Raw genomic sequence first — 23,659 nt, 5'->3', positions numbered from 1 at the left:
ATGGAGTAGATGATAAAAATTATTGCAAACAACCATCCGTCCTCGGGCCTATTTATTTGCCGGCGATTGCTTCTTTGCCTACTCGCCCAAAAACCAAGCGACGAGGGCTCGTTCACAATCGACGCATGTCATCGGAACATTGGAAACACCCGCGAAAAGTGTGAAGATTTCAATGGCAAAAGGCATTGGGCAGGTTTTGCTGTTAAAATTACACAACACGCGTCCAATATCGGCATCAGCTCGAAGGTGGCAATTGACGGTTCCCCTTCTCACAAAAGCGGGTCTATATCGGTAAAAAATCTCCAGGGGGAAGCTGTGCCATTTGTGTCACCCGGATTTTGGTGTATTGCGGTGTAACTGATGCGTAGTAGCAGCAAAGAGGGATGGTTGGCGTGTGACAGATACGGGCGGGAAAACTATATACACCACCTAATATATGAATGTGTTCCCGCGGTGTCGCAGTGTATTGTTATCTGCCGCGTCTCGCAATGGACGAGGACGAACAAACACGCACACGCAAACACTTTACGCTTCACCGTGTTTGAATGAACGGATTTGTTCGGTGTTAGTCGGTTTTGGTTGTCGCATGTCGAGTGGAATTCGCTCGCCCCGCAACCCCATACAAAAACCCGCCGAAACCTCGCGCGCGTGTACGCGCGTGACAGCTCGACGAACACAATGGTGAAATGTCAAAATATTTACCCGCATCCCGCGGCACTACCTATCGAATTTCCATCACGTTGTGGCTTTTTAGGCCAGAGTTGTACATCCTAGCAACTGCGGCAGAACACAACGAAACCAAAAAAAAAAAACCCATCCCAACTCTGAGGGAAATTGCTGTCACTGACACGACGGTGACGATGACGTGGGAACTTTCAAACGAGTTTAATTAATTAGCGTGAGATTGAGACGTCAAAAGCCGGGCGGCAAAAAGTCAGACAGGCGGAAAGGTTTTTCTCTCTTCTCTTCGCTGACAGGGATCCGGCTAACAAGGATAAAGGTTTTTTAGTGGAGCTGTATTTTGCGGCAAAGTGATAAGGATCATGGGCATGTTTTGATTGTTACCGTATATTTGAATGGTTTTCAAAATTTCGGTACTTGACGGCGGGAGTCAAAAATTGGAACCACAGTTGTCATGGGTTTTTAAATGTGATCCAAGAATCAACTAGGATGAATAGTATTTAATTAAGAATGATCGGATGGGAGTTCCAGAAAAAAATTACTCAGATATAAATTTGAGAGATGTTAGACGAATGATTTTTTTTATCTCAAATTAATTTAGACAAATTTTGAGTTCGTCTCACTCAGCAAAAGTTGAACATTTGGTGTCTCAAAATCCCATCAATTTATCTAGACGTAAATTTCTTCAATATCCTCAACGCATCCTCAAACAGGATTGATGGAGATCGATCGTTATCGGGGAAGATTTGCCCATTCTAAAAACGAAGAAAATATTGAATCGTAAGCCCAATAATGACACTAACGCCCGGAAAGATGATGGAGTAATATTTGAGACCCATTCCATTTCCATCGCACAGGAAACGAAGCATAATCATTCCTCCTCCTTTAGTTTAGTGAAGAAGTGAAAGGTTCGCCCAACGCGAGACGTAATCGAACGGACCGTTTGACGTGCGCAACGTAATGCAACATCTTAATGGGGAAATAATAAAAAAGTGACTGACGGTGACGACGACTTGGCCGCCGTGTGCCCATCGCAATCAACCGTTGCATTCCGCCATCAAAATGCCCGATGGCCATCGATGGCTTCCGTGTGACCGAATGACCTCCACTAAGCAAAAAAAAAAAATATTGATGAGCAGCACGAGCAAACCACGCGCCACAATTCTATGCCTGAGAATCTGGCATGATAGATTTATTATGTATTACATGATTTCGCAAAGGGATATCAAAAGATCATTAGTCGATGAAATCGTTTCGGATGGATTCGCGCTAGCGGGGGACAAAAAAGGAGACAGGATTTTCCGGGACAATCCAACAACTTGGTCCGGCAAAAGGATCGAGCTGTGGATGATAAATTACTGCGCATTGAGAGCGTGATGATTGTGTGGAATTGTGTGTTGTATTGGTTGTTGTTTCTGTGAGTTTTGTTTTTTTTTTTTTGTTAGCTTTTAGCCTTTACAAAACCGGACATCACACTGCAAGAGGGCGATCGTTTTGTTCGCCCGTTTGTGGCTGCTAGCCTTGGAAGACATTTTTATCGGTTTCGCTACGGTTATGATGGTTCCGTGGCGCAAGGCCACTGAAAGCATTGCATGAATGAATAATAGATGGAATTGTAATTTGTTACGGTATCGCCTTTATAGCCGCTGGGACGTTGTTACATTAAAAAAGCTGAAAAGCCAAAATTCGGAAGTAATCGGTACCGTTTTGTATAGCTTAAGAAGGGTTTCGAAGGTACTTGTTTAAGAGGCGGAAATATTGGTTTATTTTGATTTCAATTAATTTTTATATTTCTGATTTACTTTTTTGTTCCTTTTGTTTTTTTCTATTTTAAAACTCTTGAAAAATAAGGATTTTTTGTTCGTTCTTTCGCCTGTAACAGCTGGCTAGTGAAGAGGAAATTTGTAATTTTCCTTCTCAAAATATCACCCCCAAAAAGCAGGACCAACTCTCTCTAGAAAGCAGGAAAAACAATTACATTAAATTTTCCCACACCACCCTTGGTTGGCTTGGTTGCATTTTCACCACAAACAAGGTGTTTGCTCTTTAGCTGCACGATTAAGGTTACTGCAGCGGGATGATATATTTTAGTTCCTGCTGGCCTGTTTTTCTTATCCTCTACACCAATTTACACACTTAAACAAATTTTCCTCTTTAAAAAAAATACACAGAACCAACCAGACGAAGGAAGCATTTTGTCGCATTCGATCGAGGTTGGGGGCTCGAAACGAGCTCCACAAACTCTTCAGAACCCGGGGAAGAAAAGTTCGCAGAATAATCTTCAAACGCGTCGCAGCCATTCTTTTCGTAAGCATGAATCGTCTTCCCCCCAAAAAAGGTTGCAATGGAACAAAAAAAGGACTTTCCATAAAGTTATGAACTACCAAACAGAATGAACGTGTGCGCCACGTGGAATATAATAGACTTGGTACTGGGAAACAATTTTTTTTAAACCCAGAGTAAAAGATTAGTTTGAAGTTTCTTCTCGTGGTCTCGAAGAAGAAAAAAATTAACAGCTGAATGCCTCAAGCAATTCACTCGCTATATTTTTTGGGGAAAATCTGGTTCCATTTTGCCGTGGGAAGCATTCTGCAGGTTTGCGTATGGCTCTCGGACGCAAACGACCACGTGGCGCTAAGGTGGAAGAATTGCTCCAAACGAAACAAAAAAAAAGAAAGAGAAAAAATCCCAACTAAAGCAAAGGAAAGATGATTTAATGAATTTGGTGATGAATTTTTCTAATTTGAAATATGCTAATTTCGGTTTTTGGCCCGTTACGCTCCGGCTGGGATTTGTCGTGCGAGATTTTCTTTCTCTTAACCGTAATTTTTGTCCTGCCCAGACCATCGCAAGCAGGTCTCCAGCCTCCACCCCTTTGACCAGTTTTTGGGGAAAACGCGGTGCTGCTTATTCTGTGTTGCTCGTTCATCCCCGAGGATGGCATATCGTCCGCTCTATCCTGTTGCAGAGTTTTAAGTGAAATGGTAACGAGCTGTTTTTAGGTGAGTGTTGATTCTGTGCGGCCATCTCCTTTTGAAGGGGACATCGGTTCATCTTCAACCGCAATACCTTTGGCAACATTTTCAGCTTGGAAGAGGACTTTCCCGTGGTGTTTCGATCAAAGTCGTGTAATGCTGTTTAAAGTTAGATTGCTCGAGTTTTTGCCATCCATTCGGTACACTTTGGTAATGGTACTTTAAGTGGCCTTTAAGTGGCCTAAGCAGATAAGGAATGGTATGAAAGCGTTTTTTTTGAGGGGTGATTGTCGGAGACTGGTTTGATCTGAACAAAATTATCTTCGTGTAACTTTAAAGCTTAAAGAGGGTTTTTTTTATTTAGCTCTTCTGATTCTGAGGTGGATGAGAATTAAGAGGTATCTTCAATAGTGATGGGAAAAAACGGCTAAAAATCCGTAGCCAGCCCCGCATCAACAGTTACGACTCCAGAACCGGCTCTGGAAATGTAACTGACTCCGGAATCGGCTCCGGAGTAGTTGGTTTGAAAAAGGCTCCGTAGTCGTGGGTTCGGAACCAGCTCCGGAGCCATTGTTTCGGAAAAGGCTCCGGAGCCGTGGGTTCGGAACCAGCTTCGGAGTCGTTGTTTCGGAAAAGGCTCCGGAGTCGTTGGTTCTTAACCAGCTTAGGAACAGTTGTGTCGGAAAAGGCTCCGGAGCCGTGGATTCGGAACCAGCTCCGGAGTTCTTGATTTCGGAACCAGCTCCGGAGCCGTGGGTTTGGAATAGGCTCTGTGCTGAAAACGGAGCCGGTTCCGGAGCCGTTAGGTTGGAGCCGGCTCCGGAGCCGTGAGTGCCCTTCGGAGCGCCCATCACTATTCTTCAAGATTGCATTTTAAGACAAATTTCTAACAAATCATCTCGTACACGAGAAGATTTATTTACTTTTTTATAAGCAATTTTGATTCATCATGCATTTGCTTAATTAATTGTCCCAAATTGTATCGTTGCATAGGGAAGGAAACAACAGCTAAAGAGGAACTGATGCAATCACACTAGACCACAACACTTGGCCGCTCTAAGTGCACCATCATCATTCTGTTCGCTTTACACATGTTACACAAAAATCAATCGAAAATGGACAACAATTTACTACCCATCCCAGGAAAAAAAACTGGTAAGAAGGGACAGGTTCTCCAAACGGTAGTATGCAATCCGAAGGGTCATCCCTTCGGTCACGATCGAAGTCAAATTTGACAAAGTGAAACCTGGTAAAAAGCCATTAATTTGCCATGTTTTACATTTTGCTCCCGATGACGATGAAGCTTGAGGGGTTAACGCTAACGTAAAACTAACATTCGGTCGTAAGTGTCCATTAAAACTATTGTTCACATCATTGTGGCTGTGAAGGGTCACCAAGACACAAACACACATTGTTTGCAATCTACCGGACGCGTAGGGCTTTTATCGTTGATTGGACCGGAGACCGTCGAGTGATTTAATGGAATGTGACAGTTGTGGTTTTACGGTTTTTGTGGTGTAATTTACTGTCCACCAGAGTAAGGGTGGGGTAAGAGACAACTGCCTTTTGGTCCGGTTATCTCATCTTCGTGAATCCCCTTTACGGACAGTGATTTGATGGTCGATTGCGATTGTGTGAAGTGCTGTTGAAAATTAGTCAATTAATTAATTGCTTGTATTGGTATTGGTAAATCGACTGATAATAGTAACCACTCGAGGTAAGGGTCGTAAACGTCCTTCCTTTTGTGAAACGATTGAAGGTGGGAAAATTAATTTGTGAAGCGAAAATTGTACATCTGCGGAAGTGTTTTTTACGGCTAACAATAAATCCTTTTTTCTATTACAAAAAAGGATTTTTCTGTAACATTCCAATAAAATTCTTCATCAACAAAATAAATGTCCTAATAGGTTTAGATTTCCATTTTGACTGCTGTTAATAACGATCCGAGCGCTCAATAGCGTAAATCATCGTATTACATGGCCGAAAAGTACAATTTATTGGATCACAAAAGGTACAAAATAATATATATATAAACCTTGTCCAAACCCTTATCGTTTCCGAGGCCATACCAAGGTATCGTTAAACGGTGGTAGAATATGAAATGCCCAGTGTATCCGTGTCTCTCCAGGTGGTGATAGATACATTTCTTCATCCTTTTTTGCAATTTAAATAATTCTTCCAAGTTTAAAGCAACAACCCTCGAAAAGAAATTCGCTCGTTTCGCCGGCTTTTGCCAACGGCGAGCTTAGTTTTGTGGAGGTTCTGATGGAAAACCATTCCAACTTTCTTTCGAGCGTTTTGATGATTAGTTGATTAATCGAGTTAAACCGCTCATCCAGGGTTGAATTGGTGGTTTTTTGGGTAAAGAACAAAGCAAACTCCAGGTTCTTGTTCTATTGCAAATGATACAATTTTGTAAGCAAAACTTCACTACGCTTTTGAGTCGCTGTGGGAGGATTCATTTTGGGGCGTTGAAATTAAGAGAAAGTTAAAACTAGAATGGCAAAGTTTGTACGCCTGTCGGCGTAATTTTGTAACGATCAATATCCATTTGCATTGATTTCAATGATTAAAGGTGTTCGGTTGTTTCGTGTCGGGACTAAATTTATAATCAATCTAAAGCCAAAAAGTTTTGTGGATTTTCTCTCACAGTATTTAGAGCTTCCTCGAAGGAAGTTTCCTATTCGGTTGATTTAAATTTTGTACATTCTATTGCAGAGTGACTAGGCGGGGAGGGGGATGGGGGTTATGTAAACGGAAAGTTACTAAATTGAATTTGTTTAAGTTTAATTAGGAACGAAATAACTGACAAACGTACCTACAACACTCAGCGGAAGAGTAATGTTTCAACAATTCTGAGATCACTTTCATGGTTTTATGCGAAAGGATAATATTAGCAGAGCACCAGGAAGGAAGAGCCGTGGGAATTTCCGAAACTCAAGCGATAAGGTTATCCTTTCAACAAAAAAAAAAACTGAAAACTGTTGCAATGTTGTTGAATCGATTTAAACTTGATGCAAAACTAACTCGCTGCACTGGCGATTATTCTTTTTCCATTTTTTGTCCAACAAAACTGTCCATTTCCCAACACCGCCAGTGCAGCTGTGGCTCAACCGCCGTAGAAGTTCCGAGCTGGGTTTAATTATATTTGGTGTCACAATTTTGGCGAAGTTTAATTAAAATTTTCACACTGTGACGAAGTGTGTCCACAGTACCCGGGCTTGGGTTGGACCGAGGTATGGAAAGCACTCACTGCTACTGAGTTCTCGAGCATTTCAAATGCGGCTTAAATGGGCTACCGAAGAACCCAGGATGTTGGAGAATGCTGGAGAATGTTGGCCGGGATTCTGTAGCGGATGATCCGCTGGTGAATTAGTCCGTGGGAAAATGTGAATAAACCCCACTCTTGACTCTCTTCCCTTGCCTTAAGCTTTCTTCTCCCCCCTCCCCTTTTTGGGGGGATAGGAATAGAAGAATTACCGGAGTGAAATGGGTATCTGCATAATATTGCCCCGAACCGGTACGTCGTTGTTCCTGGGTGTCAACTGCAGGCGCCCTCAACATCATTTTCGGTAGTTCTCCTTTTTTTTACATGCGACCTTTTTCTTGTCCCTAATTGTGTGTGGGTGGGTGTATGCAGATATGATATCTTCAACGAGGTGCGAAGGTGCAAAGATTAGATGGTGATGAGGTGATAAGGGAATGGAACCACAAAAATCACACATTCCTGTTTGTGTACGGGTGTGTGGTTGGAGATTTTTTGATAATTGGGAAATGTGGTACTCAGGAAACGGGGGTGAGGGAAAAGAAAAAGGGGAAACAAATTTTCACCCCCCAAACAGCGAACCTTCCCCCACACCCGGGTTGGGGGGTTGTTTCGGCACACTCACTTTCAAATATGATGGGTTTTTGAAGCGCGTAGCTTCAGCGATTCGGTTTTCAGCCCCGAAAAAGCTTAAGTCATTTGCATTCTAATGAGTTTGTTTTATTTTTCGGTTTTTCGTGTTAATTATGGTAATCTTCGGAGACGCAGTCACCTGATGTTTCATTAAGATGTTTATTTTTTCAGGGGATCAGGCATGGATCATGTACCCACCCACCCCCGTTCGGGTGAGGTGGGTCGGTGTCGGGATATCGTGTTGTTTCGTTGTCCCTGGCGTTCTCGGATCCTTTTGCATGAAGCCAAACTTCGCTTTTCGCCGGGGGGGTGGAAGGGTGTTTAGTTAAGCAAGGCGTAAGTGACGAGGTTGTAAAATACTCCACAAAACACCACATCAACCGACAGGTGACAGGTGAAGTTGTAAGAAAGAATGGGGTTTTAACTTTTTTTTTTGATAATATATAACAGCTATTGTCAGTGTGATTATTGGCGTGGGAAAATTTAAGGATCATGACGAGTTTTGGAGTTTGTCTGCTATATTGAGAATATTTTTGAAATTAAAAAAAAACAAATATTTATTTTTATTTAATTTTATTTTTTTCAGGGTTATAACGGCCTGGCAGTATAAAGAATTATTTAATTTCATTATAAGTATTGAAAAATTAAACACAAATTATAGTAATATATAAATGCATTCCCGAATTGCGTTTAAAAAAGTAGTGTAAATTTTACATTAAAAAAATATTTAAGATAACAAGGCACCCTCAGCAAGAGCTTATTTTCATATCCATCTTTACGATAAAACGATCCGGAAGCGGACGGTAAACTCTCGAACCGGGTAACTTTCGCTCCACTCCTTGGGATATCATTATCATTTTAATTACGACCTGTTAAGATTGTAATAAATTATGAAATTAAAAAGCGAACGAAGCGCCAAGGATCTCGCCCTCCTCGATGTTTTGCGAGCCGAAGGGAAACTCGCGAGGGTTTTTTGTTATTGCACCAAACAGATAAGGGTATAACCGGGAGGGGTGACCGAAGAGGATGCGGGAATTCTCCTTGTTTGTTGACTTTGGTGAAAGAAAAGAAACGCGCGCTGCAGCTGTGCATCTGTGGACCAGAAATGCATTCTGGAATGTGTTGCACGAGAAAACGAGATGCAATTCTTTTGGAACGAAATACGCCCTTCGGTGGCGTAGGAGTTACCCTTGCGATTTCTAGTAAGCGCACGACCACTACTGGCAGCGTGAAAGAGTGCACATGTGCTAGTGTTAGGGTATAAAGGGTTTTTTTTTTGTTTGTTTTGCTTTAACTGTGACCAGAAAACTGTGCACTCAAAAAGTGATCGAATACAACGAAACACACATAATTCACCGGGCTACGTTTGCTCACCTTTTTGCATGGTGCACGCATCAAAGCAACCTGTTTTTATTTTTCTCCGTTGGCTGATGGTTCGTCAACCACGCCTTTTTTCCGTGCATCGGCGCTTTGCGGTGCAGGGTTCGTTTCCCCTTCGTGGTTGTTGTGCGATTGTTAAAATTCGAAACTTGAGTTCGAGCGTTAAAGTGAGAAAGATTAAGTTGGAGTTCTCCTGTTTTGTTGTAAGTTCGGGTAGCAATATTGTCAATATAAAAAATTAACCGGTTTTTTGTCAAAAGTTAAAGGACCAACCAGTATTAAGATCTTCAATTTCGTCCAGAATTGAAATCTGTAACCCGTTTCAAAAATACTCTTTTTTAGAATCAGTTTTCAGAATCAAATGTTCAGAGTCAGCAAATGAAATTTACAACTTCAAACAGAAACTTTAATTTCTTTACGATTTAAAGTTAGGTACTTTTCTGCCAGATATAGTACAAAATTATTGCTTTTTTGTACTGTTATCATTTTTTCTTGGAAGAGCCGTATTATTCCAATATCCAATTTCAAGTATTTCTAATTGAAATAACGTCAAGTTTAGAAAAATATATCCTTTTTTCTTTCTTATTTATTTTTGAACTTTCAAGACTTAGAGCTTACTTTTGCAATAAGTTAATGAAAAATAAATTTTAAATAATAAAAAAAATTCATCAAAATATCGCTTTCTGAAAGCTACCCGACGACCTCTGCAATGATGATGGTCGGTTTTTCGGAACGCCTACAACCCGCATAGTCTCCATTGGCCAGTCGGGGTGGGCCCTTTTTGTGGGCAGCGCAAAGGAGAGAAAGATAGCGTTGGTCCGGCATCGGCTGAGATTTGCTGAGGAAGATGCGAACAACCGCCAACGGACACGCATCGAATGGTGAAGTTTTTTTTTTTTGGGGGAGAGAAACTCACCCTCAAAAGTGGTGTGTAGTGGAGCATCATAGGTAAGGGCAAGCATACGCAGCAATTATTGTTTTTTTCCCCGTTGCAAAAGCGGGAAAGATATACAGCATCTTTAGTGGAAAGATTGGTTTTACTTTTTGGCGTTGCTACTTACTACTTCGAAACTATCGCCCAAGGACGGAACTAGCGTCGATGATTGCGTTGAAGGGGCTTTTTTATGTCTTGGCACTGTCTTCCGAAGTCTTGGAAATAGGAGATAAAGTAGTATGAGAATGAAACAAATAAAATACTTAGTTACACTCGTGAGAGACATCAGATTATGGGCTTTCCTGAAGTTCCTTATTACAACTTTTTGTTTAACAAAAAAAAAATTCTATACATTATCGAAGATTTTGAGAAGATCCTCAATAATTTTTGCTGTTCTTGACATTCTAGACATTTTTAGAAAATACACAAAATCCTTGGAAAAATTGGGCTTTCCTTCCATAAGAGTAGGTTGGTTAAAAGTAGCTTCAAAGAGGTTAAACAAAACAAATACAAACAATCATTTCAACGCTGTTGATGAAGCAACTAGCAATATCCGGAAGTTGTTAACTATAATCTTGTGCACTTAAGAAGCCTTCCTCTCGGTAACCGCAACGCAACCTTCCAAATTAATCCATGTTCTTGTGCGATCGCTCATAACTTGACGGAAACACAATTATAAGCTCTAACGCTAGGCGTATGAAACATGGTTGGCGCAGAGATTTCCGTGCCCGATAAGCGCAACCACTTTCGCGGGCTTAACTAGGCACTTTTAGCAGATTCTCCCGCAAAAAAGAACAAATCGTTCGGTGAGTAGGCCAGAATAAAAATCCCCACCAAAAGGTCTGGTAATCATTACCGAATGTGCCATTGAAAGCGAACGGCCTAAAGCGGTAGAGTAAATAGTGACTAAACCCTTTTTAAACACGACATTTTATGACGCCGGCCCGCTCAACAACAGTGACGGCGGATTATGGCGGTCCATAAAAGTGTAACACGGAACTCATGAACCCAGCCAGCTTGCCACTCACCCGTCGGGAATGGCCTGAATTTGGCCCCCGAAAAAGTGGCTGCGGTGAAGCTGAGCTGTGGTTCAGTGAGGTAGATCGTCTAACAATTTTTATTTCCGTTTTCGTACATTTCTTTTTAACTGAAAGGAACCCCCCAAGGAAGAAAAAAAGAGACCAAAAGTTTGGAAGGTGTTTCGTTCTTTAAGTTTATAGTTTGTTAATTACATAATTTATGCCACGCATTTCCCCCCGTTTCACAAACGTCCCCCTGTCCAGAGGAAAGTTCGCGCGAAGCTTTCCCATTTGAAGTGGGCCCATCGTTCATGTGTCTCACCCCAGCTTAACGCAAGATGACGATTAATATTTGGATTAGAGACTTGTGTTTCCTGTTTCTTGTTTTATTTTGCCTCTTTTTTTCTGTTCCACTACAAGCCCGTGGAAAGGTGGAATTATGAAATTTTCTTCAAAAAAGTAAATTAATGTCCCGTAAAACAACAAGTTCCAATCCGGAACACCACTAGCGACGGTTTTGTTGTTTGGTACCGCTGACTGTTACTGGTTTGATTCCCCCCTTTTTTTCACGAGATCCATTTCATCATCACTCGCCTTTTTTGTGCGAAAATAAATCGCAAATAAATCCTCAAAATTATGATCATAATCCCAATCCTTGAAACTTGAAAAAAGTGTGTAACCATTCCGACTCTGATGGTTGGTTTTTGTTTTATTTTTTTTTATCGGGCTTTGGTGTTTGCTTCACATTATTAACGTGGAAAGCGCGCGAAAGTGTGCAATTCTTCATTGTAAATTGTCATTTGTTTTGTGTGCGGTGGAAATTCTCGAAGTAAAGCTTAATGTTTTGTGGAGGTGATTTTTCTTTTCTTGTGATGAAATTTATTTACCTTTTTGGAGGTAATAAATTTCGTACTTTTTTTTTCCGTTTGTTAGGATTTTCTCTCACACACCGCGAATATTTTTCTATTTTTTCTTTTTGTTGAGTTTTTTTTTCTTAGACATTGAAGATGAATAGGCAACTCGTTCGACAAAGCTCCACCTTTTTTCCTTCACTTTTGAAGAGTGGGTTTTTTCCACCAAAAACTCCCAAAACCACCCAAAAGATGTTACTCAAAACTATATTGAAACTTTTCCCGAGCATGCTCTCATCGGGGTTTTATAGTAGCTAGTTGTTTTCCCGCTACTTCTAGCACTAGCAACAGGTACTCCGCCTTCTACGATTACTAGGGATGATACCGTATCCTCTCGCTAGCGATTTGCTGAAGGAATTGCATATGCGCATTTCAGAAGCACCAAACAGCATCCAATCGAACGGCGTCGATCCTTTCTGTAAGCTTTTGCACGTATGCTCTCCGGCATAAAGGAAAAGCTCCCACAGGCTGGGAAGAGATTGTTTGATTTTGTTGTGGGGATTTACTGTTTTCGATGACCTCGAAGTTGAAGAAAAAAAAAACAGTGGTGCGAATGAATTGTATACGCTTTGACACACTTTTTATACCGCAAAACCAGCGTTTTGCTCAGTTTTGCTTAAAAATAATAATCTACAATTCATGGAGCGATAATTTTCATAAATTATTTATCCAGCCTCCGTCAGCGGGCAGCTGATTCCGTGATGCGTTAACCCGAACTTCGATCGATTCTCGAAGCGAAGCGGGTTCTCTCCCGTCTTGGTCTCGAGCTTGCGCAGTTGCTTTTGGCAGCCTGAGCAGATAAGCAGGATGCTGCCACGAGGACAGCAAAGCTAGACCAGGCCAGAAAGAGACCTTATGGACCCAGTGGACAATCATTAGTAATCGATAGGAGGAGGTGGGTAAAAAAGAAGGACAAAACGAAGAGAAAAACAATTGCAATACCCAAGTATTTGAAGGAGCATTTTTGTAACATAAATTAGTTGATTTATGTTAAAATGTTTTGGCACAGCTTTCATATTTTTTGGTGGGGTAATGTTTTTATTTTTGATACAAAAATTAAGATTACGATAACAGCGATTACATCATGTAGTTCCACGCTAACGCTTAGGAAGTTTGGAAAGGGAAAATCTACAACAATCCAACTTACTTTTTCTGCTTACTTTAATTGATAAATATTCATCCACATTAAGTAGAAAATGTGGATGTGTGAGGGGTACCGTATCCAAAAATTTTAACAAAAATCTACTATAAAACCTAATGAATTCACCACAAAATGTGTAGAAAATCAGCTAAAAAGGTAGCTCGGTAGATGATTAAAAAGAAAGCATAATCATGTGCTAATGGTATACGGAAGGCCTTCTACTTTGGGGGGAAGGTAAAAGGCCACCGACGTGTAAAGTGTTTTTGGGACGTAGGTACTAAGCGGAAAGTATGTGAAAATGCTAGAATAGAAAACTACACTCAAAAAGGCTAAATATCTTTTAACCTTTTTTTCCCTTGTTCTCCCTGTTGTTTCATTATTTCAATTCCGGTTCATTAACCACCCAAGGGTTGGTTCGTATGCAGGAAATAAACAGTCCAGCAGAGCAGCGCGAGAGAGAAAAACTCCCTTTTTTGGCAAGTTTTCTTCAGCAAAAGGTGACTATTTAATTAACGAATTTATAAGTCCCCACTCTTCTCCTTAGCCACCCTTTTTCACTTGCATACCAAGAAGAAAATGGCCTCTCTACCAGCAGAGTGGCTAGACGCAGCGTAACAGAACCGGAAACGTTCTAATGAAATCAAAACCGTACAACCACAAACCAACGAACCAAAATACCGGCCAAGCTTTGTTTTCCCTTTCCACAACGATGGAAATCCAAAAGTATCTCAATTATTTCTCAGATCATTTAATTCCTAATTAATGCTACAATCCTAAGCCCAAGGGCGATTGGATGGGGGTGTGTGGAGATGAAAAGTGTTGCACGGCATTTGCAGCCAACATTTCGTCCGTGCGTTGTGGGCAAGCTTAAAGGTACTTGGGTAAAAGTTTTTGCGAAAAAAAACCTACTCATCCAAGATGAATGCATGCTTGAGTAAATATAGCAGAAAAAGCCAGACCATATGTGGTGGTGCAGCTAACAATTTTCACGATGGAGTGATTTATTCTTCGTGCAACATTGTATATGTTGCACCATATGTGTGGTGAATGATGATGAAGATTATGATGATATTAATGACATTTTAATTGAGTGATGGTTCGAACGGATTTTGAACCCTGTGAGAGAATGTGGGTAAGGAAAAGAGCTGTAATGAGCCTAGCGTGGAAAGTGATTCATCATGATTTAATTGCAATTGCAAATGTAGTGTAACATTACGCTTGTTGGTTGATTATTACTAAGCTGTTCTTTATACGGAGGGAAAAAAAGAAGTTCTAAAGGAAAATAGTACATACACTTTACTATTTGTTCCCTTAAAGCTATACTTTTCCTTCAAAACTTCAATCTATTCTCACGCCTCTCCTCCTTTGCGATTTTTTCCACTGCAAGTGTTGCAGCAGTTTTAATGGAAAATTGAAACGGTAAACGATATCCGAGTCACGGTTTCGTTCTTGTATTGGCCTTTTTTTTCGTTTTTTTTTTGTTATTGTTTCACCTCATTGAAAAACACTACCTTCCAACTGGCCGAAACGTGTGCGACCCGAAAGTGTTTACCAACATGCAAAAGTGCAATTGAACTGCACGTCAGTGGAAAATCGGTATGCAATTCATACCGTATGGCTGTTGCATTTTCATTGCCAATTTCGTGGCTTACGCCTTGTCCGTGCGCGAGGTATCGGTGACGTTCATCACACGAAACTGTCGTCCACCATGGCCATATGGGCGCGATGTGTAGAGTTTTCCCTTCCTTGTGAAACGGAAGTGTCAAAAAGAGTGGTACGTTTGAAGGACAAATCAGTAGCCGTGGAGCGTGGTTTGTAACATGAACGATCGTTTCACAGTTTTGGGATTGATTTTTAGAAATTGTGCAAAAAAATATTATACTTTTAACAGAAGAAGGGAAGAGTTTTTTTTATTATTTAGTCTTGCCTGGTTAGAAGAAAATTTTCAAAAGAAATAAAAAAAAAATCTCAAATGATTAAACTCTTTCTACACAATGTCTATGAAATGGATACATTCCTGTAGGTGCTTTAGAATAAAACTAAAATGCAAATACACCCACATACCAGTGTGCCTTACAGTTTGAAGCTTCACACAGCAAAAGCTCACATGCTACAGTTTCGTATGAATCTTTCCCGTTCATCAACCATAGTTCAGCCACGGCACGGCTCATGGCACGGACGCGCCTAACAGACCACGCTAGTTTAGTATTCATTTCACATAACTTGACAATTTATTCACAACCCAGCCAAACGGTTGCGGTTCCAAACCCCGTGGCCAAATGTGAGTTGAAACAAAAAGACAAACAAACCCCGAAAAGCACACAAGAAGTAATCGAAAGAAGCAACAATCCGGGCACAGATCGTCGTTACTCAAAGACACACACTCCCACAAAGCAAATAAACAAGCAAACAAAACAGTTTGCTTCGCTTCCTGCTTCTGTTGGTGATCTTGCCCCCGAAAAAAAAACACAGTAGCCACGGTCAGCCGGAGACCGCGTTGGATTAAAATTGTGTATTTAGTGTGCCATTAAAATGGGAAGTTTATGTTTGCTGGCCGGTCGCGTCGATTCCATCCCTCCCCAAAAACTGTCCCCCTTGCTCGGTGATGAACGTTGGCAAATTGGTTTAATTTTTTTAAATTTTTTTTTTGAGGAGGTAAGTATAAGGACGGATAAGCACTGGTTGGCGAATTGTTTCACATCTTTTGTTTTTTGGTGGAGCAATGAGCACAACGGGTTCAAGATTTATGTAAACTAGTGACCGTTACCAAGTGAGAAGCGGGTTTGAAGCGTTTGCTGAAATTGATTAACCGCTGCGAACCAATAAAATAAGTCTCCCTGCTCCGGGATGGCTGACAACTTGTGGAACTGTTTTTTTTATGGCAATTGGTTTAATTTTGTACCAGGAATGTTGGATCGCCAGGCAGCGTTTAGGCACGTGCACCTCAATGGAATGTATTGAATGGGAAGAGAGGATACATAAGAACCATTACATTTCCCCAATTGCTCTTTTTACTTGAGAAGAATATAGAAATTTCATTTAGCTCCAAAACTGTTTAAGACCTTGAAGCTTTCTAAGGCACTCGAGAAGTCGAATACTCTAAGAATAAGAACAGGATTTATGTAACAGGATTTAGACATTAAACCCCAAACATTTGAAGATGCAATCACCTGGAGAAATTCGTCTAGATAAGCTACAGTATTCTTCTGCAAGCAAGATGTCTATTTCTGATCATAAAAACATTCGAACTTTGTTTTAAAGAATCCAAAGAATCCTGATTAAAATTCTTGGTTTTTGAATAGGTTCTAGGGATATTACAACTTCCTACAAACTGGGCATTATGTCTAATTACTCCAAATCAGTTATGACAAGTAGTTAGTAGATTTCGAAGATCTCTCTCTCTTCTTGGCTTTTAACGACCTTACAGGTCACGCCGGCCATTTCTGGCTTACTAGACTTATTTTTTACCACGTAGCCGGATAGTCAGTCCTTGCTACGGGGGGACGGTCAAAAGCAATCTTAGTGAGGATCTCAGATTTACTATACTTCAAGAGATTGTTGTAGTTGTACAAGATTTTTTTGTACATGAGAAGACTTTTCCATCGAGTGATATTTCTTGAGGATTCGAGAGTTGGAGACCAAAATAATCATATGATATATGTATATTTTTTTAAATTGACTAGTATTCTTCTCTTTTCTTGTGGAGCGTCTTAACCCATGTTTTTGTTAGTAGTAATTGCTCAGCTACATGTACTACATACTTTTTCTACCAATTTGCTAATCACTCAATGTACAGTGTTCCAGTTTGGTCTGCCCAGCCTAACGATTTGTTAACGGGTTTGTACAGTATGTACTCATCCCTCAACCACAGTCAACGCTTTCCCGGAACAGGCCGGAATGCATGTATGTGTTTTTCCCCTCAGTGCTACACGCCATCTTTTGAGTGGAAACTTTGCGTATGTTGCAATTTCACACCCAACCTTCCAGTACCGGATGCAGGTTAAACGCATCACACATAACGCAAGAAACGCACCACGCTGGAGAAGCGGTTACAGTCGCAATCATCGTGTTGGGCCAGAAAATTGGCCCGCCCCAACCTTTCCACCGTACTCCCATACGGCACGCAAGTCTCCAGGGCTGGAAACATGTGTTTTGAAGATGTTTGAGCACAACGAATTAACAGGCGCGTTGTGCATGCGCGTATCGTTCACCACCATTCCCATACGCCTACCGCTAATGAGCGTCTCAAGAGTGGTGCGTTTTTTTTTTGTTCACCATTTGGTGGGTTTTGTGTTCGCGAATGTGTAACGAGTAGGAAAAACCATTCGTCACTGATAAGCGGAACGGTTTGTTGGAGGCCCCTCTTGTTTTTTTTTTTGGTCGAAGAAAGAACTCTCGCAAGACACATGGCTTAGGCGTCGACCGATGCATCCTCCCATGTATAGTGGCGTTAGGCTCCACTTTCCGACACCTCGACGTGATACATCAATCAAGATCGGAGAAACCATCGCTCCGTTTCGCGCAAAAGCGGTTCTTTTAATAATTGCAAATAATTACGATAGCAAATGTTTAGCATTATCGGTGTAGCGGCTTGTATGTCGAGCCGTTTTGCGATATTTCATACAAACGTGCCAGACAAAATGTTGTGGTGTTATTCGAAAATAAAAGAAGAAAAAAAAGCTATGCAAGGATGGTGATGATGATGATGATGACGGTATACGGTATACGCATGCAGCCATGTGTCAGTCATGTGCTCGTTATGCTTAAAATGCATCGCAGCATATCGGTGCGTTGGTTGGCTGAATGGGGCACGCACCTCGCACCACCGTGTTTGTACGCTAGTGTATTGAACAAATTGAAGATCGCTTTTTTTTGCACAAGTGTGCAACGCGCGAACGCATGCGCTGACGATCGGCGATGATCGATGGGCGGATCGTAAGCTTCGGTAAGATGATCTGGGCCTTTCTTGCGCGTACACCGCACGGATCATTCCACGCATGCAAATTGTGCGTTGTGTGTGTCGGTACACAATTAGTTGAGCAATACTGGCTGAAAGAATAATGAATAGGGGTGTTAAGGATTGAAAAGCGATTAAATGACAGTGAAAGACAGTTTAACCAACGGTACTGATACGAAGATCTGCTCATTCTGTTGAGTACAATCTATCAAACTAACAAATTCGGATATATGCAGGGGTATTAGACAGACATGTGATGGAACTCTTGAAGTCGTCCAAAAGATCAATAATCTCAGGTCAAATTTGTTGAACTACAAACTGGAGTGCTGGCTGTCCTTCGATCGTTCTGTCTAAAGAAACTTTTTCAGTTTGAGGGTTTTGTACAACAATCTCCCTATCTTACAACGTATTAGAGTTGTCATATTTCGATGACCTAGTCATGTCATTAGAATGACACCGGACAACCTAATCCGTAAAGTCTTTTGAGGACGTCCTCATGAAGGCATAATATGATACAGTGGAAGAATTGGACGTCGCTCAACCGTGACTTCAAGCTTCATTTTTTTCAATTTTTTTGTTAATTCGAGTATAGACAATAAATTTGCTTTAACACTTAACTTAATCCAATTTTTTTACATAAAAATTTTGTTTTATGAGTCAAGGCTTTGCTGCCGGAAAATCATCCATAAAAAAATAGAATTATTAATAATTGGTGTCACTTTTTCTTCTACTAAAACAACCAACTCTCCTATCTTAAAACACAACCAAAGCATAAATCGAATGTATATGTCAACCCTACCTAACGGTGCTCTTAACTGCTGCCGCGCGTGCAAAAGTATGCGACGCGGAACGAAATGATGCAGCGAAAACGTCTCACTTGTCACTTTGCATGCAAGTATGTTGCATCAATTTGTGTCCGAACGTGTTGAATGGAAACGTCGACCATGTAGATCATCATCTAGAATGCCTGGCCAGCGGTGTATGTACGTGAGCTTTTGCACGATCGTCTACCCCGTCTGGTGATTGTTTCATGTGTAAACCGTATTTTACTTTTTGCGTGCAAACAGCAATAGTGAACGGATTTTTTTTAAGCTTTTGTGTGATTTTTCTTTTGGACGTTTGGAAACAGGAAACGTGCCCACTCAACGCGTAAAGAAATGTGCCAAATTTATGGTTTTCAGTGATCGAATAAATCAAACGTTCCCACTTGTCAGAAAAGCAAACAGCTATTGTAGGTATAATTTTCTGTATGATGAATTATAATTCAACAGTGACACGGTAACGGAAAAAAATGTGACTTTAGTTGCAAAATTATTCAGAAAAAATATTAAACACATTCGCTACGTTACGCTTGTTACGTATTAATCACTGATGCCGGATTCTTTTCTGCTTTGAATTAAATAAAATTAATTAAAAGTAAGGATTAAGGAATGTTCCTTTGCAAAACAAGGAATCCATTTTTTTTGTTAATCAAAAAAATTCTTCCTTTCAATAAAATGAAGCTGTTTCGTTAGCAAATTACGCTGCCACTCGCATCCAGCGTGTGGCACCGTATACACCTGCAACTCGTACCTTATCACCACCATTCAATCGGCTTTTCATTACAAATACCCCAGAAGGAAATGAAGACCAACACAAAACCGATGGTGATTGCTGTTGCGTGATGGAAATGGAACCCATGTCTTGATCAACCTTTCCGAAAAAATCCTCCAATTTCCTAACCCGCAGCCTGGTTCCTGATTAGAAGTGGTAGCACAACAAAATATTTAATTTCATTTGATTTATGTCGAAGTGTGGCGATATCGTTACCGTCTTACGATTTTTTTGTTTCGTTTCGTTTGCTTATTGTTGAGTGGAAGTTTGAGTGGTTGTAATCCTTTTCCAACCACGAGTCCTCACGGGTCACCCTTTAGCTTCCCTTTCCGGGTACGGGTCCAGATTAATTAGGCATGTAAATTAGGAAATAAGCGTCCTTCTCCCTCCATTTTTTCACATCAAGATCAACTTTATCAACTCACAAATTCACACCACGATAGTATCGCTTATGGTCCGGTGTTCGTTTGTTCGGCTTTTTTTTTGTTTGGGGTTGGAATGTTGTTTGCTGTCGATTGTACGTACAGGAATGTTTATTCGTTTTAATATCCTGGAACATTTTGAAGGTAATTTTAAGAACCTTTGATACTACCCTTACTGATTCGTTGGTTTTGATGGAGTCGAATAAAATCCCAACTTGTGCCAAGAAGCGTATAAAACAAATGGAAACTTTTCTTTCTTGGAAAACGACAAACAATTCGTTTACTGTTTTTTTTCATTAGCTCATCATACACTCGTTTCATCATCGCCATAAACATCCACACGCTTATTACTTTGGTGGAAAATTTCGAGAGACAATTTCCACTTGGCTTTTACGCCCCTTTTTTGTACGCTTACAGAAGTATCAACGAAACTGCCAAGCAGTCGGTCGTCACCTTAGACAATGCGACCTCAAGTGCAGGACGAAATCATAATAATGATTGTAATTTTATGCTGGATCTAAAATATTAAAATATTCAATTTTTCCTTCCACAGAGAGCGTGCGACGATGTTCCGTATGTTTTGCAGACAGACACACACAGAGAGTGAAAGAGGGATTCATGTCTGCTTGGAGCTGTAGTTTAAGGTAGGATTTATATTAAAAGAAAGAATCATTTCCTACGGTAATTTGATACGGTGCGAGGAAAGGGGATCCTTTTAATAAAAAAAAGTATGTTTATTAAAAATCAGGTTTCCTCGCCTAACCATCACGGTCACTTATCTGCATGAATGTCAAGGTCAGTCAAAAGAATAAAACTGAAATGTAACTTCAATTTTATCATGTAACAAATTAAAATTTTCCATCCAAGAAGAAATTATTTGCTAATTTAAAAATACTGAAATATAAAGTATTTTTTAAAGGTAAAGAAAATATTAAATTAAATAACATTTAAGACACTTTAGGTTTGCTTTAATTCAAGACTTGAAAACCAATTGTTTAGCAAATATAATTTTAAAAAATTGTATTCTCTTTCTAAAAATGACCTGCCGAGAACCGTATGGAAAATTTCACCCCCAAAAAAGAGAAAAAAGGGGTTAAAACAAAGATAGCAAATAAAAGTGTAACAACATTTGCACAAGTTGTTTACGATGGTGCACAAAGCTGTACTGAGCTGTGTGTTTGTTGACTTTGTGCCAACGGGCAACCATTTCCGGTATATCCTTGGTGGGACAGACACACGGTTCAACACGGAAAAAAGCCACGGGTCCTCTTCTTTCTTTTAGTCGCAAAATTTACAAGTAATGGTGCTTGTTGAAGAGAGTTTGTTTTATCCGTTTTGTTGCTTGTTGTTTTTTCTCTTCTTCTTCTGTGTACCACCAAATCGCGTCCGAATGCAGGAAAAAGTATTTTAAATTATGATAAATTTATGCAACGAGTATATTTCGATGATGAAAATTTTCCGTTCCCACTTCTTGGTGCCACGTTTGTTTTCTCCTTCTGTTGAAGGATTTAAAAATTGTTTGTTTGAGACACCATTTTTTCTCCATTAAAAAAGAGAACGAGAGTAATAACCTAAAGCAAAAAAAAGAAAGAAAGAAAGGTGTGCATTCCTTTGTTTGTTTCTGTTTTTTGGGTTTTGTTGGAATTTTCCCGTCTCGAGTAGCATTTCAAACATGTTGTTTAAGTAATTCATTACTGTATAATTTTTTTTTACGCTTGGTCGTTGTTGGTCCTTCCAACCGTTTGACGGTGCAATTAGAATTATGTCGCACAGCCGTTGACACGGTGTGGTTATTTAAAAGCAAATGTACGTCAACTCGATGCTACTACTGGGCTTTGGAAGAGAAGAAAAAATGTGTGTTCTTCCACCTCATTGCCGTTTTTGGACGAGTAGGACCACAGCTCACCCCCCACGAGTCTCTGTGACTCCGGCGAATGGATTTTCGCTCGAGGAAGCTGTCACTTGTAGTCGGTTTTCCTTTCATGGATGCATTTGCATAATGATTTTTCCGCTCATCTGAATCCATCTGGTTGGGAAAGATGTTTCAACATGACGTAACGGCAACGGGAACGGTTTGACAGGATGTCTTGCCCCAGTCGAGGATATCGGTGCCATTCGTTGCGCTCTATTTCTTATCCCACACATCGACGATGGTAGGGCGCGGTCGGCTCGAAGGATATAATGGATATGATTTATGATCGAAACTAACTTCAACTGACCGTTAACAAGCTGGCGGGGAGCTCTGGAGGGCTGATAGGACGGACGTGGTTTTTGTTCCCATTTTCTTAAGTGAATCCCGGAGTCTCCAACATCCAACACAACATTATCACATCATCATCATCATCATCGTCTTGATGATTTTCGTTCTGGGACAGATAAATCCGGGACCAGTATTCGTTTGTGTTTCGCTTCTGTTTTTTTTTGTTGGGTCCTTCAAGAATCGAATGAAGTTTCCCATTTCCCCATTCCCAGATTGTCCATTTTCGCTTGTGTGTTTTTTCTCCGGTTGCTCCTCTATCTCACATTGGATGGCACACAGTAAGCTTACCGATTTCCCGGAAAAACCACTTTCTAGCGTGTGAAGGAGTTGAGTAAAACGGGAAAATGCTTCAAGTCGAAAGCTTCCCAACTTCCGCCCGGGCGGGGGTTCGGTACAACAGTCACGTGTGTGTGTCGGTGTTTGTGTCCTAACAAAGAAAAATAAATATCCCATCACTGTTGAATAATTCATGAAATTTTATTGCATCGAAGCTGTTTCTCTCACTGTGAGTGAGTGGGTGTTTTTCCTTTTTTTCCCGCACCAGTTCCTTATCCATTGGCTCGCTTCTCCTCCACCCAAGTCACTGGGTATTCGTTGGAGAAAATTCCTTTTAACTTCTCGGTTCATCTCTTCACTTGCTGGGGTCTTTTACGTGGGATGCCACGTCTAGTTCCCAGTCCCAAAAACTTCTTATCATTTCGATTCGTCAATCGTTCCGAGGTTAATGTGTTTAAGTCCACTCGACCACCAGACCACCAGAATCCTCTCAAAAACCTTCCAATAGGCAGGTTTGTTAGCGCAAACAGCATAACATTGTCCCGATCTTTCCTGGATGAAAGGAAATTATTGGAATGTCACAAGTCAGTATCCCGATACCAGCAGGAGACGGAGTTCTTGGTGCAACAAGGATTCCCGTCTGCGGATTACATGTACATACCATTACATTAATGATCATCGGAAACGTGCCCGATAAGCACGTCCCTGTCATGTTGCACACGGCCACAAAATGTATGCAGCTACGGTCTCCTCAAGGTTTTTTTTTCCCAGGATGTGTAGGATGTGTTTTATCTTCACAGAAGTCTTTCTGCGATTGTGATAATTAATTCGACCATCCACGGGACCGCTTATTCCGAGTGTTGGCTGCGGTTAATGACGTTCCTGGTAGTCTCATTTTTCTTTTGACATCTTTGAAGTCTTAGAGGTTGAAGTGGAGTTCATTTACAGAAGTACCCTTGGAAGAGTTCCTTCCAAATGCTTGTGAAGAACTTTTTGCCCACTACTCTCGGGTGTTGGGCTTAAAACACGATAAAGGTACAGCTAAGATAACGAATATGCCTTGCTACTTTGTGTGTGTGTGTGTGTGTGTGTGTTGAAGATTTTCCTCTCACCTTGATCCGAGTGGTTGGTCTGTACAAGCAAGAAAACAAAAAATTGGAAAAAAGTATAGCAAGAACCACATCCAACAAGGGATGAAAAACCAGGGTTGGT

General features: G+C 40.7%; 1 long non-coding RNA gene across 1 annotated transcript in view; it reads left to right on the top strand.

Moving 5' to 3' along the window:
* Positions 1–23,659, top strand: part of LOC125771505 (uncharacterized) — a 117,134-nt gene that overhangs the window by 25,340 nt on the left and 68,135 nt on the right. Inside the window, exon 2 of the long non-coding RNA XR_007419316.1 lies at positions 20,465–20,555. This is a non-coding gene — a long non-coding RNA (uncharacterized LOC125771505). The remainder of the gene's footprint in view (positions 1–20,464; positions 20,556–23,659) is intronic.

The sequence above is a fragment of the Anopheles funestus genome, chromosome 3RL (assembly GCF_943734845.2).
Source record: "Anopheles funestus chromosome 3RL, idAnoFuneDA-416_04, whole genome shotgun sequence".
Classification (NCBI taxonomy): domain Eukaryota; kingdom Metazoa; phylum Arthropoda; class Insecta; order Diptera; family Culicidae; genus Anopheles; species Anopheles funestus.
This window is presented reverse-complemented; position numbering and strand designations above follow the sequence as displayed.